Source organism: Osmerus mordax, chromosome 1, assembly GCF_038355195.1.
Source record: "Osmerus mordax isolate fOsmMor3 chromosome 1, fOsmMor3.pri, whole genome shotgun sequence".
Taxonomy (NCBI): domain Eukaryota; kingdom Metazoa; phylum Chordata; class Actinopteri; order Osmeriformes; family Osmeridae; genus Osmerus; species Osmerus mordax.
In genome coordinates this window covers 4,994,595-5,007,674 of record NC_090050.1, presented here as the reverse complement: position 1 = coordinate 5,007,674, position 13,080 = coordinate 4,994,595, and the positions used below count along the sequence as shown (strand labels likewise).

The window sequence follows — 13,080 nt, the reverse complement described above, 5'->3', positions numbered from 1 at the left end:
GGGTCATTAGCAGCTCCGCCGCTGGCTCTGCCGTATCCACCTTTAGAACCCTGCAAGGAGGAGGAGATGTGGTGTGTGGGTGTGATTGTGGCGCTGTCCCCCACCAAGGCCGTTCCCCGTTTTCTTCCTCCTCATTAGAGAATGATGGAGGGATGTAAAGAAAGAGGGGGAAGAACAGAAAGAGTTTGAATGTCATGGTGTCGTTCAATGGTTTGCAACCGGACCCTTTTTGTTTTTTGAAGAAGAAGCCAGATGTGAGTATTGCTCGATGTTGTTTGGTTTTGTAATTGGCTTCGAGTCTGTTCCTTGTGCTGTGGCTGTGACAACAACACTTTTGCCCAGCTCGCAGATTCAAGTTGTCATGGTTACATGTACGACTGAGGTGCACTGAGAACCCTTCCCTTCCTCTCAGTTGTTTTGATACAGCTGCAGTTGTACAGCCCACACTAACGTTGGTAGCTAGTGCTGACTGTCCCACTCAGCAAGACTCACACACAGCCTCCCTGGTTGTATGAAGCTAGGTGACTTTGTGACCTAGCCTGGTTTCACAGCCTGCCAAACCGAGGTAAGTAGTGTGACACTCCTGTTTTGAGGACCCAGATGCCAACGCACACACACACACGTATCAGATGCCCTGTATAGATAATCACTGGTATGCACATGCGCACTGTGTTTGCTGGGGGTCGTACAGACTCTGTATAATTTATGCATCATAAGGACACAACGAGGACACTTGCTCTGCTCCTCTGCTTTAAGTTCCATGATGGCACCATACCCACACACACACATCTCCATGTCTGTCTGTGATCCCCATTAATAGAGAACAGGCCAGGTTAAGCATATGGGGAATGGGGGGGCTTAAAATCCCACCCTGGTATTAATGATAGAGGGGTAACGCCCTCCCCCATCCCCTCCGTGTTACCTCCAGCCACCCCTATTTTTAAATCCATGTCTGGGCTGTCTCGCCTGCTTTCGTCTAAGCTGAAATTGAGGGCCTCCCTCGTGAACGGGCTTTTGATGATCCCATTCCCGTTTTTAATGATCCCCCACCTCAACCCACACACGCGTGCTCTATCCTCTTACACTTCCACTGCTCCTTCCTGAAGATAGCTGTGGAAAATTCTGGAATTTTATCTGGTATGGGGAAATTGAGGACCACCCCCCCACACACACACACACTTATTTTTCTTTGAGACTCACACATACGGTTTTACTGTGTGTGTGTGTGTGTATGTGTGTGAAGATGCAGAGAGGGAGACCCCAACCACTGTACAGGATGCCCTGCGGGGGTCCCGAGACAAGCCAAGCACATTAAGGTGTCACTGGACATATCCACTGATGCGTAACCTGTGACGAGTCCTCCCCCACCTTCACCTCTTTCTCCCCCCCCCCCCCCCCCACTCACACACACACACACACACACATACAGTCAGGGCTATGGGTGACAGCCTGTAGGTAGTAGTAGGAAAATCCCGCTCTGAGGCGAGCGTCGCTAAAGTGCTGTGATTTATGGGTAGTTTGGGTCCTTGTTATTCATCATTGTCATTTTTATCGAAGGAAGGAATTTGACATGTGTATGTATGTGCAAGAAAGATGGAGGGAGGGATCCAGCGTGTGAAGGAGGGAGGAAGGGAGAAGTGCATATGCATAATAGTTTTCAGATTGAGTTCCCGTGTGGCTCACTAGTCTGTCTTCATGGTGCGTGCATGCCTACTGTGTGTGTGTGTGTGTGTGTGTGTGTGGTAATGACCTATATTCCACTCCTCAACACCAGGGCAGCGCTGTGGCAATAGGAATTGGCATAGATAAAAGGTTTTTGACTCCCTGACATTTGGGGAATAGGAGCTGGGTTATGCATGAGCGATAAGGACACAGCGCTAGTCAAACACCCTGAGACGTTAGACGGGCGCAAGCGTGGCTAAATATCAGCAGCTGCCCCAGAGTTATATGTCAATTGGAAAGAAAGGGCTACTATTTAGCTCCATTTGTCATCCATTTGCTAAAATGGGACTGCTCAGACATATTGCTTGCTTTTAAGCTTGTGTGCTTTAAAACATTGCCTCATTTTGTCTTTTGCTCAGTCATAACAGTGAACTCAAACAATCTCGTTTTGGACTGATTTTCTTTCACTGTAACTACACTGGACCGTGTAGTGTGGTGTTTCATTTTCTAATCTTTGTTCAGTCAAGTCAGTGGGCTGTGGTAGCTTATCTCTGGTAGGTCTTTGTGTTCTAGCGTCCCCGCGCTTCGGCGCACTCTTCTTCACACAGTCGAGGCTGGTCCCTTTTGACGCCATTCATGCATATCATCATGGCACACTCCTCAGCGCAAGCTAATTGCAAAGCATAAATATTCATTTCCTCCCTTGTGAATACAGGGCTCCAGGTTTTTTGTCTTTCATCCCCCAATATTGAACCCCAGCATCTTACCGGAAAGAGAAATGTGAATATGAGTGTCATTTGTATGGCCAGGATACAATTGGGATAAATTAGTTATCAAATGTTCCCCACTGTGTGTGTGTGTGAGTGTGTTGTCATGTCTTTCTGAATGTGCAAGTGCATGGATGTGCGTGTGTGTGTTGCTTGTGTTTGTATGCGTCTTGATATTTCATGTCTCTTTCAGTCTTTGTGTGTATACTCGTGTGTGCAAATGCACACTCATGTAAATATGTGGACTGACGATTGTCTTTGGCCACTTTTAGAGACAAAGACATTTCTGACTCCAGATTGCACCAAAGTGTACTTTGCACAAAGCAAATGTCTGTCTCCCATTGTCAACACACACACACAGGGGACGAGTGGACACACCTTGCCAGTCACTCTCACCTTTGCACCAACCCAATGGTTTATGGTTCAAATCCCCCCACGTCCTACATCCAGCATAGTGCGTTCTTGTTCCCAGACGTAGAGTAGAACAGCCTCCTCAACAACAAATACGACACATGCACACACATGGTTGTACCCATACACACGTGTGTGTGTGTAGTTAGGAGGACGTGAACACTCTTTACTCTAAGCATCAGTTCAGGTTAAAGAACAAAGCCAATCTGCTGTATGTGACTTAACCTCTGCCCATGTGCTGGACTTCAATCCACATGTTCTTTTCTTCCTTTTTTTTCCCTTTTGCTTTATGTCGGTGCAGACTTCCCCTCTTTCTGTCTCCATCTCTCTCCTTCCACCTTTCTGCCTATTTCTCTTTGTCTACATTGATCTCCAACGTAATCTCTGACTCAATTCCTCAGTCACTTGCATTGTTTCCCATTTTCTCCCCTTCCACTGCCCAATCTACTTTCATTCCGTCTTCTCCAATTCCCCTGTCCATCCAGTCTCTCTCTTTGTATCTCTCTTATTTCTCCCTATCAAACACTCTCCTCTCTGTAGTGTTGTGTGATAAGGATAAGTGTTGAACAAACACAGTTCTCTGTGTGGCTGATAAGCCTCTAGCACCCCTGGCTCTCCTGACCTCTTAATCAACTCGTGGTCAACAATGAAGCCTTCTCACTACGCGGAAACACATGCACACCCATACATGCGCGCACACACACACACACAGACACACACACACACAGGCATGCACGGGCATGGTCAGAAATATTTACACATGCAAAAACACACAGACACCTTTTGTTTCTATGTCAATGCAAGCTTTCTCACCGCATCGTTCCTGCTCCAGGCCATGACTGTATGTCCGGTCTACCTGTGTAACTTCACCATAACCTCTCACTATTCTACATAAACAAAACAGACCGTTGCCCAAGGCATTTACATTCCACATCGTGGTCCCACATCTCACTCTTAGACAGCTGGGCGACCATCCCTCTCTATGCTGGGTTTGTTGTACTGTCCTGGAATGTGTCAAAATAGATACGGATATAGGTGTGTGGGAGGCAGGGTTGTCGTGTATGTCAGGTGGTGTTTTGTCTTGTTTAGCTAGGACTGAATGTTTGAAACAGAAGATGTGTATTCTATTTTCTCAAATTTAAAACAATTTTAAGAAGACTTTCTTGGCATTATAACAGCTTTGTTAAGTTGTGGCTTTGATGTTGCAAAATGAATTTGAATCCCGATTGTGTCATTGTGTCAGCTTGTCAGACTACAGGCCAAACTTTAGAGTAGCTGCAGGTAAGTCAAAGGGAAATTGAAGGCTAAAGACCAGCATGCTTGGGAAAAAAACATGGGAAAGAAATGAAAAAAATAAACCGGCTTTACAATGAATGAGGGCTTGCTGCTTCCTGTTGCATTTCAACCATCCCCCTCTACTCTCTACCCCTCCGCAAGTTAATGGGGTCTAATCCTCAGGTCATCCGTTCAGCAATGATGTGAGGGTTTTTTCCTCGCCCTGTCAATTTTTTTTGCTCCTGCCCCGGTTCCCCCACTCCTAAGATGGAGGAATGAAAGTGAGAGTGAAAGATCACAATCCCTTTTGAAAGTGGCAGCTGCGGCAGGCGATATGGTAAGATGGGATCATTTGGCGGCAAGGAGCGGTTTAGATGTGTCTTAATCTTGGGAATCTTGCGCTGGATATATCCACTATCTCTCTCTGTCCCACTCTCTATCTGTGTTTTCACTCGCCCTTTTCTTTTTTTTCTTCAAAATAGGTTTCCTTTCTCGCTCTCCATCTCCTCTTTCTTTCTTTTCTTTCTGTATTCCTTTACCCTTCTCTCTCTATTTCTACCGTAATGCTTTCACAGATAACAGCAAAGATGAGTGTTCAGAAAGAGGCTTGTGCCTGATGCTATCTACCCTAATGGAGGATGGCTCACAGACCCCCCCCCCCCATCTTTTTAGTTTAGTGTTTTTGAGACTCTCTTAAATAATTCTGTGATTGAAAGGGATGCCATGTTTCTTTTCCATTTTTCCCCTCCCACGGAATAGATCTGTTGTCAGTCAGGTCTATTCTAATTGAAGTGTAGGCCATATCTATAGTTGTGCTCAGTTCTGATTGGATGACGAGCACAGTAATGTTTCAGCTTGATTGGCACTGAGGCCAGTCGGAGCCAACCATGAACTATTTCGGTCACAAGATAGTTTTTTATGTCTTTATCTTAAAACCCCAGTCGTAAACAAATACAACCGGTTCCCCCTTCCCCCCCTGCAATGACAATACAATGAGACACCCAAACCCATTTTCATGTGAACTTAATGTCTCTCGCTTTGAAATACCTGTCCGAAACTAATCACTTTCACTTGCTGCCATTTTGTCCAAGATCCATTCTAGTCATTTAGTTTATTTTAATTGAAAAAATAGGTTGGTCTTCAGACAGATCACACTATTACTTGCTATGAAAGTATTATGGCCTTGCCTGGTCAACACCTGCAGATCGAAGAATGCTGAAGAAAGGAGTGACGATCTTATGACCGAGACATTTTATTGTAGGTAAGTGTATGCTAGAGATGGGTTAGGTCCAATTTGTTGCATTGTACAGAAACATTAAACAACAATCACAGAATATGACTGAATGCTTTATAAAATCCAAAAAGTAAAGCCATTTGCTGCTGTGCTGATAAACATAAACTGTAAGTATGAACAAATCATTCAGGCTGTTAACAGTTCACAATAGCTATAAACTCAGTCTATAATTGTTGGGTAAGCTGTACATAGTTTGTGGTCTAGCAGCCTAATCTTTGATCTGGTTCGTTCATAGATGACACAAAAATGGAAGAAGATGGGGGGGGGTTTGAGCTGAATTAATAACAAGAACATTTCCTTCATAGGACTGGGCCTAGCCGTGATCCTTTTTCTCATTATTGTAAAAATTGTGTTTCGGAGAGAGTAACTCACTTTTTTCAGTCAAGGACAGTCAACAATCTAATACTGAACATTCTGCAGACCAAGTATCCTTTAACATATAATTAATATTTTTGTGGAAATCCTCTTTATTGGTCCTTCTTACAGTGAAAGAAATGATAATCATATATTCCGTCCATATGCAAAATGAGATCTAATAGTAAAATAAATACCACACCTAGGCTAACCAGTAGAGATGGCATCGCTGTTTGCACATTGTAATTCAAATGACTAAGTTATCAAGGGAGTCAGGTGGCTGTGCGGTGAGGGAGTCGGGCTAGTAATCTGAAGGTTGCCAGTTTGATTCCCAGCCGTGTCGATTGACGTTGTGTCCTTGGGCAAGGCACTTCATCCTAGTTGCTTCGGGGGGAATGTCCCTGTACTTACTGTAAGTCGCTCTGGATAAGAGCGTCTGCTAAATGAATAAATGTAAATGTAAGGATGTAGCTTGAACGACACATCATGCTTATAGCTTCACTTGTCTCGACATATTGTACACAGCTTGAAAATCGCCTCTCGAAATGTACATTTTTCTTTGAAAATGATATAATTGGGTGTGCTCAAGCCTTCGGCGAGAGCACAACCTTTGTTCTCTCACATATATATTATTATTATTATTATTATTTTTATTTCTTTTTGCCCCCCTAAAACTCAGTAAATACTTGGCCTACATAGACAACGTAGGTGTCAAAAGTTTCGTCTTGGTAGCGATTGAGTTGCTTCTATTGGAATTTACGTTCCGTTGCATGGTTTAAGCTTAAATTAGGTTTTTGTGGCGAAAAGTGAAGCTAACGGTGGCTAATTTGCTAGCCACAGTCACTGACGTTACTAACGTCACTGCGTCACTAACGTCACGAAAACACGCGTGACTACCTTTGCCAGAACATTCGTTTAGCATCTGTTAACTTGGGGGATAGCTAGGCTAACTATAGCTTTACTGCAAGGCAGCTGCAGAAACGCCACAAGAAAAGAGGCCAGGGTGATAACTATTTACTCATTTTACTTTGTGATATGACACACAATTGTGATGTGTAATGTACAATATAAGCTGATATTATTAAGGAAGTACATCTACTTTCGGAAACAGTAGTCTACTATTTCACTGAAGTATTAGCATCATGACATTAGCCTGTGTTTCCCGGGCAACACATACTACAGTGATCTATGATGTAGCGTTATCTGTTTTCAATCGTTAAAATAAACATTCCTCACATATACATTTTCGTTGTAGGATTTATTCTGACATTAGAAAACAATTTGTTGGTGAAATTACCATTACCTGTGGTTTCAAACCAGTGTAGCTCACTGCAACGCTGTAGCTTACGCGAGACACACTACAAAAACATCTAGCTACAGTACACAGCTGTTTAGGAAGTCAAACGGCGACAGAAAATGTTCGGCACTCCCCTTACTTAAATCAAAAGTCTATCTAACTACTAACCTGAACTTCATTGCCACAGCCTAAACGTTGTCAATCTGTTCATGAAAATAATTAATTTCAGCCTAAACCGTACAACGGAACGTTAAATCCAATTCAACCAACGCAATCGCTACCAAGACGAACACAGCAGTAGCCTAGTACTGTACCGTAGTAGTACAATTTACCGGGGCAGCTTCTCAACACAGGGCTATATCGCATTTTGCGTTGTTACTGACAATGATCGCTACCAGTGAGCTTTTTATGAATGAGCAATTTTCCACTAAATAAATGTCAAGCTTATTTACGTTTTGGGGGGCATATTTTCAGTTAGCAGATGGTACCGTTTGAATTGCGATTCCATCTTCTACTGCCGGGTAACGTCGTACAATAATCTTCAAAGGGGTTGTTTATTCATGAATGAATGCAATATGAGTAGGCTAAATGCCTGAAAATATCATGAGAAGAGAAAAACTTAAAATGACGTTTAAATCATAGAGATTAGGTCAATTTTTACACCGGTCTGCAATAATGTCACGAAAACACGCGTGACTACCTTTGGCAGAACATTCGTTTCGCATCTGTTAACTTGGGGGATAGCTAGGCTAACTATAGCTTTACTGCAAGGCAGCTGCAGAAACGCCACAAGCAAAGAGGCCAGGGTGATAAATATTTACTCATTTTACTTTGTGATATGACACACAATTGTGATGTGTAATGTACAATATAAGCTGATATTATTAAGGAAGTACATCTACTTTCGGAAACAGTAGTCTACTATTTCACTGACATATTAGCATCATGACATTAGCCTGTGTTGCCCGGGCAACACATACTACAGTGGTCTATGATGTATCTGTTTTCAATCGTTAAAATAAACATTCCTCACATATACATTTTCGTTGTAGGATTTATTCTGACATTAGTAAACGATTTGTTGGTGAAATTACCATTACCTGTGGTTTCAAACCAGTGTAGCTCACTGCAACGCTGTAGCCTACTGTACCCGAGACACTAGTGTGAGTAGCTAACAACAACTCCTCAGCTGTTTAAGTCAAACGGCAACAGAACATGTTCGGCACTCCCCTTACTCAAAAGTCTTTCAGTAGGGAAACTATCTGACTACTAACCTGAACTTCATTGCCACAGCCTAAACTTTGTCAATCTGTTCATGAAAATAATTAATTTCAGCCTAAACCGTACAACGGAACGTTTAATCGAATTCAACCAACGCAATCGCTATCAAGACGAACACAGCAGTAGTCTAGTACTGTACTGTACTAGTAGAATTTACCGGGGCAGCTTCTCCACACAGGGCTATATCGCATTTTGAGTTGTTACTGACAATGATCGCTACCAGTGAGCTTTTTATGAATGAGCTATTTTCCACTAAATAAATGTCAAGCTTATTTACGTTTTTGGGGGCATATTTTCAGTTAGCAGATGGTACTGTTTGAATCGCGATTCTATCTTCTGCCGGTAAAGTCGTAGAATAATCTTCAAAGGGGGTTCTTTATTAATGAATGAATGCAATATGAGTAGGCTAAATGCCTGAAAATATCACGAGAAGGGACAACTTAAAAGGACGTTTAAGTCATAGAGATTAGGTCCATTTGTACACCGGTCTGCCAAATGTATTCGTTTTGATTCAGCCTGTCAGCTGCCTCTTGCAGGGGAAATGAGAAGACATCATATTTCATTCTACACTTCACTCGTATTTTGAGTTGTAAATGAGCAGCAAAAAAAAGATGCTTTTAAATCTATGTAATCTTCATAAATAATAAGTAGGCCCGATGCATTTTTATATAAAATATACAGACCCCTGTGCAACCGACGCAAGCAAGCACACCCTACAATTTCCCCAGAAATTGTATCCTCTCTAGTTCAGTTTAACTTTAGCATTCCACAATACCAACCAAGCTTCTACACCTGTGCGTACCTACAAGGCACTGTCTACAAAGGATGACTTTTCAAAAGGAAAGGGGATGTGGGGGACAAAATAAAAGGAAAAGAAAGACCCAATTTGTCATTTTCTTTATTTCCTTCTCTTCTTTCTCTTTCTCTCCTTTCTGGTTTTCTTTCTCTCTCTCATTCCCGCTGATAATGGAAATGCCAGGGCGGGCAAAAGGCGCGTTGTGCTCTAGTCTTCAAAAACTCCATTTACTAAAGTGACAGAGTAATTTACCATGGCCGCTGTTTCTCCCCCTGCAGTTAATTAAAAAGGCCCGATGGCCTGTCTTGTCCTTATAGCCCTTTCTCTTTTTTCTCTCTCATTCTCTCCATCTTTTTCTCACTCCCTCTCTATCTCTCTATCTACCGTGTCTCTCTTTCCCTACTCTCTCACCTTCCCTCCTTTTTTCTTAACTCCCCCTCTCTCTCTCTTTCTGTCTCTCTCTCACTCTGTCTCTCTGTCTCTGGGATGGGGGAGGATAAAGACGTGGATTAGGCCATGTCAAGATAAAGCGGAGAAGTCAACCTCCGTTGATGAGACGGCTGATGAAAAGGAACGAGCGTGATCCCTGATTTCTCTTTCTCCCTGTTTAGTTTTTTTCCCTTCCGTTCGCTTTCAGTCCGCTCACTGCTCTCTCGTTGTTTTTCCAGCCCTGTCTGTCTCTAGGTCATTTTGTCACTTTGTCTTCTCGTTGCTCCCCATTCCTGTCAAGTCAGCTATCAATATTGAGTTGAATACGTGTATACAAAGTAAGATGTGAGGTTGAAGGGCCAAAGCTACATCTTTAGATGGACAAAACAGACTTCCACCCACTTGTGTTCATTCCCTACCAGGTGGAACATAGGACACTCGAATAAATGCACTGACACATAAGTGCCAAGGCGAGATGAGTTCTGTTATATAAAAGCCCCTGCTGTGTTGACACTGTGCAGTAGAGACGAAAACAGAGGAAGAACTCCTACTGAGCTGGTGTAATATGATTAGCTCTAGTGTATGTATGTGTCAAAGTTGTGGTCTTGAGAGTTGCCCAGGCCCCACCTGGGTTTGACCTTAGACCTGTGCTGTTATTGCTTGTAGGAGAGGTGAATAGGAAAATCAACTCAGAATTTAAAATTATTGGAGGAAGTGAAAGAGCAGATGAAGGAGGCCAGGACAGAGAAGGGGAGAAGAGAATTGGAATTTGGATGTTGAATTTAGGAAACTAGGATGGGAGAAACTGCTAATGTATGGATGGAGAAAGAAAAGAGTTGAAGGAGAGAGAGATAAAGATAGAGGTGAGGAGAGAGTGGGAAGAGAAGGGCAGAGAAGTGAAGAAATAAGCACACAGGCAAACAAACACCATCAGGATAGACCATAACAATAGGTATTTGATGAACTTTTAGGAGTTTCCGAAGATCATCCTGTCTCACCAGCATCAAGTCCCCACAGGCCAAATTCAATATTTCTCTCATTTTCATTATGAAATTGTATTGCATCCAGCAGATGACTGACAGGGATGGGACACATACCGTTCTTTCTCTCGCTCTCTCTTTTTCTTTGTCCTGTTTGCCTTCCTTCAGTCTAATCAGTCAACAAGTGACATTTGGTCATACACCGCCTGAAAAGCACTAGCCTCAAGCACAACACTTGCTGTCATGGCACTCTTATCTATTACATCCATCTCCTCAAACACAGAATCTAGCTTCCTGCTCTCCTCACACACGCAGACACACATGAAAAGACACGCACACACACGGAAGGTTCTTCAATGCCCGGGTAGTATCGATTCTGTAGCTGCTTGCGGCTCGATGCGAGGGATGATTAAAACGTGCCTGATGGAAGATGATAGACGTTTATTGAAATAGGGGAGCGTTGGCTAATGCTAGGTGGAGTGGTAGCTAAGCAGGGGAGATGGAGTGTTGATGATGGGTAATAAAAAATAAAAAAAACCCTGCCGTGAACATCTGGTTACATGACAGATGCGTTTTTACATCAGAGCCCGGTCGAGCTAGTATCAACCTTCTTCCCTCCCCTTGCCTGGTCTCGTCTTCCAAGTGAAAGAGCTGAACTTTGGTCCAGTTGAAGTGGTTAAAATATTCTACGTATTTGATCAATTCTCAAAGTTTGAAATAGCACTGAAACTCAGCAAAGTGTTTTATTGGAAGTCAGAGTGACAGAGACTCCAACAAACGTGAGCAAGATCCCGGGATCAGACTGGAATTTTCCGGACATTTCTTTTATATATCAAAACCTTATCAGTTCTGTAATTTTGCTATTGGTACAATATTGTTTGTCAAAGATGCATTATGTATTTCTCACACTATTGGTCTCTTACCCTAGGGGCTTCAGATTACAGTTACATAGAAAACTCTTATTTTTTAGCCTTGCTCTGGCCTTGAAGACCAGCTGCACTAGATTCCTGGGCGTAGGGTCGTAAATCTGTCCCATGATATCTGGGCCTTGTAGTCCATGATATCTGGGCCTTGTAGTTTTCTATGGAAGAACCATATACACACAGTCTTCTCTCACCCTCAGACCCTAAATATCCAGATTTGCACTTTGGGCTTAATATCTTCTACATATTAGTGGCAATACTAATCAGTCAACAGCTTTGCATCTGGTTTTCAGTATCATCAGTTAGCATATAAAGGTAAAAAAGGTGATTAGGTTCATTTTTAATCATATAATCCATAATCATTTTCCATCTTCATAATTACAACAGTGTGATGTTTTTTCTACAACACAGTACTAATTCAAAAATACGTGGAAAACGTGGGGACACTTTTTTTTTTTTTTTTTTTTTTTCCTCCTTCTCCAAATGGATTATTTAACATCATTGATTGGCCACACTGGATGTTAAGATAAGACAACGTACAGTGTGTCACAATCATTTCCTCTTAAAAGCTTCCATGGTACTTTGTTGCGACAGTATCTAATAAAGAGGGAACAGACTGAAATGAGCTACAGACCACCAGGCCTAGATCAGATACCCCTAAGCTCCCATGGCCCTAAAAGAAAGCTTCTCACTTTTATAGGAACCCCCCCCCCCCCCCTCCTGTGTTCACTTCAGCTGGATGGTTCACCTTCTTTACCTTCTGGAAAGGTCTACCACAGGCCCCTAAATGCAACAAGCGGCCCTTTTATCTCCTTTGATTTCATTGCCTATGAAACCTTGTATTGAAAGCTTTACAAGTCCTTTGGCCATAGAGGCGACCGCCTCTAAGCCCCTTAGCTCGGCATTTAGAAGGAGGTGATGGCAATACTGTAAAAACTGATTGAAAGAGAAGGGCGGAAATGTCTTAGGCAAAATGGATGGGCAGGGCTGGGTGGGGGGATCTTGTCATCTTGGACAAGGCAGGGGGAGAGGGATACAGTTACAGCTCTGGTTTCAATTGTGAATAGGAGCAGAGCGAAGACAAGATGGTGGAGTTTATAAGGTCACCCAGACAAGTAATGTGATGAGCTTACTGGAATGCCTTTTTCTGTTGAAAGGCAGACACTGGTGCACACAGACAGATGTATATATGGGCACACACATGCTCTCATAAGTCTAATTTCTGAGCTTGACATTGACGACCCCCCCCCCCCCACACACACCCACACACACACCCCACATACAAACTCAAACATACCTCAAACACACACCATTTCAACACTTTCTTACAGTGTGCAGACAACTTTATTTGCTCGCAGCTGTGTGGGTTAAGATGTTCTTACCCACAGCGCAAAAAAATGTAATGCAACTTTAATTTAAGGGAACCCAACACTCCCTGCCCCAGTCTGGTCCTGCTGTTTCTTTACACACAAAAACATACTTGTTGGGCTCCTAATTGTACACCCACACACACAAAGAGCTTGCACACACTTCATACCCACATGAAGAGGAACGCACATGCTATTCCCTCAAAATGCACATTCCCCTTCACAACCCCTCGGCCCTCTACAG

At 43.0% G+C, this 13,080-nt stretch overlaps 1 protein-coding gene across 2 annotated transcripts in view; it reads left to right on the top strand.

Moving 5' to 3' along the window:
- LOC136944719 (plexin-A1-like) overlaps positions 1–13,080 on the top strand; it is a 162,544-nt gene that overhangs the window by 81,107 nt on the left and 68,357 nt on the right. The gene's annotated exons all lie outside the window — the stretch shown is intronic.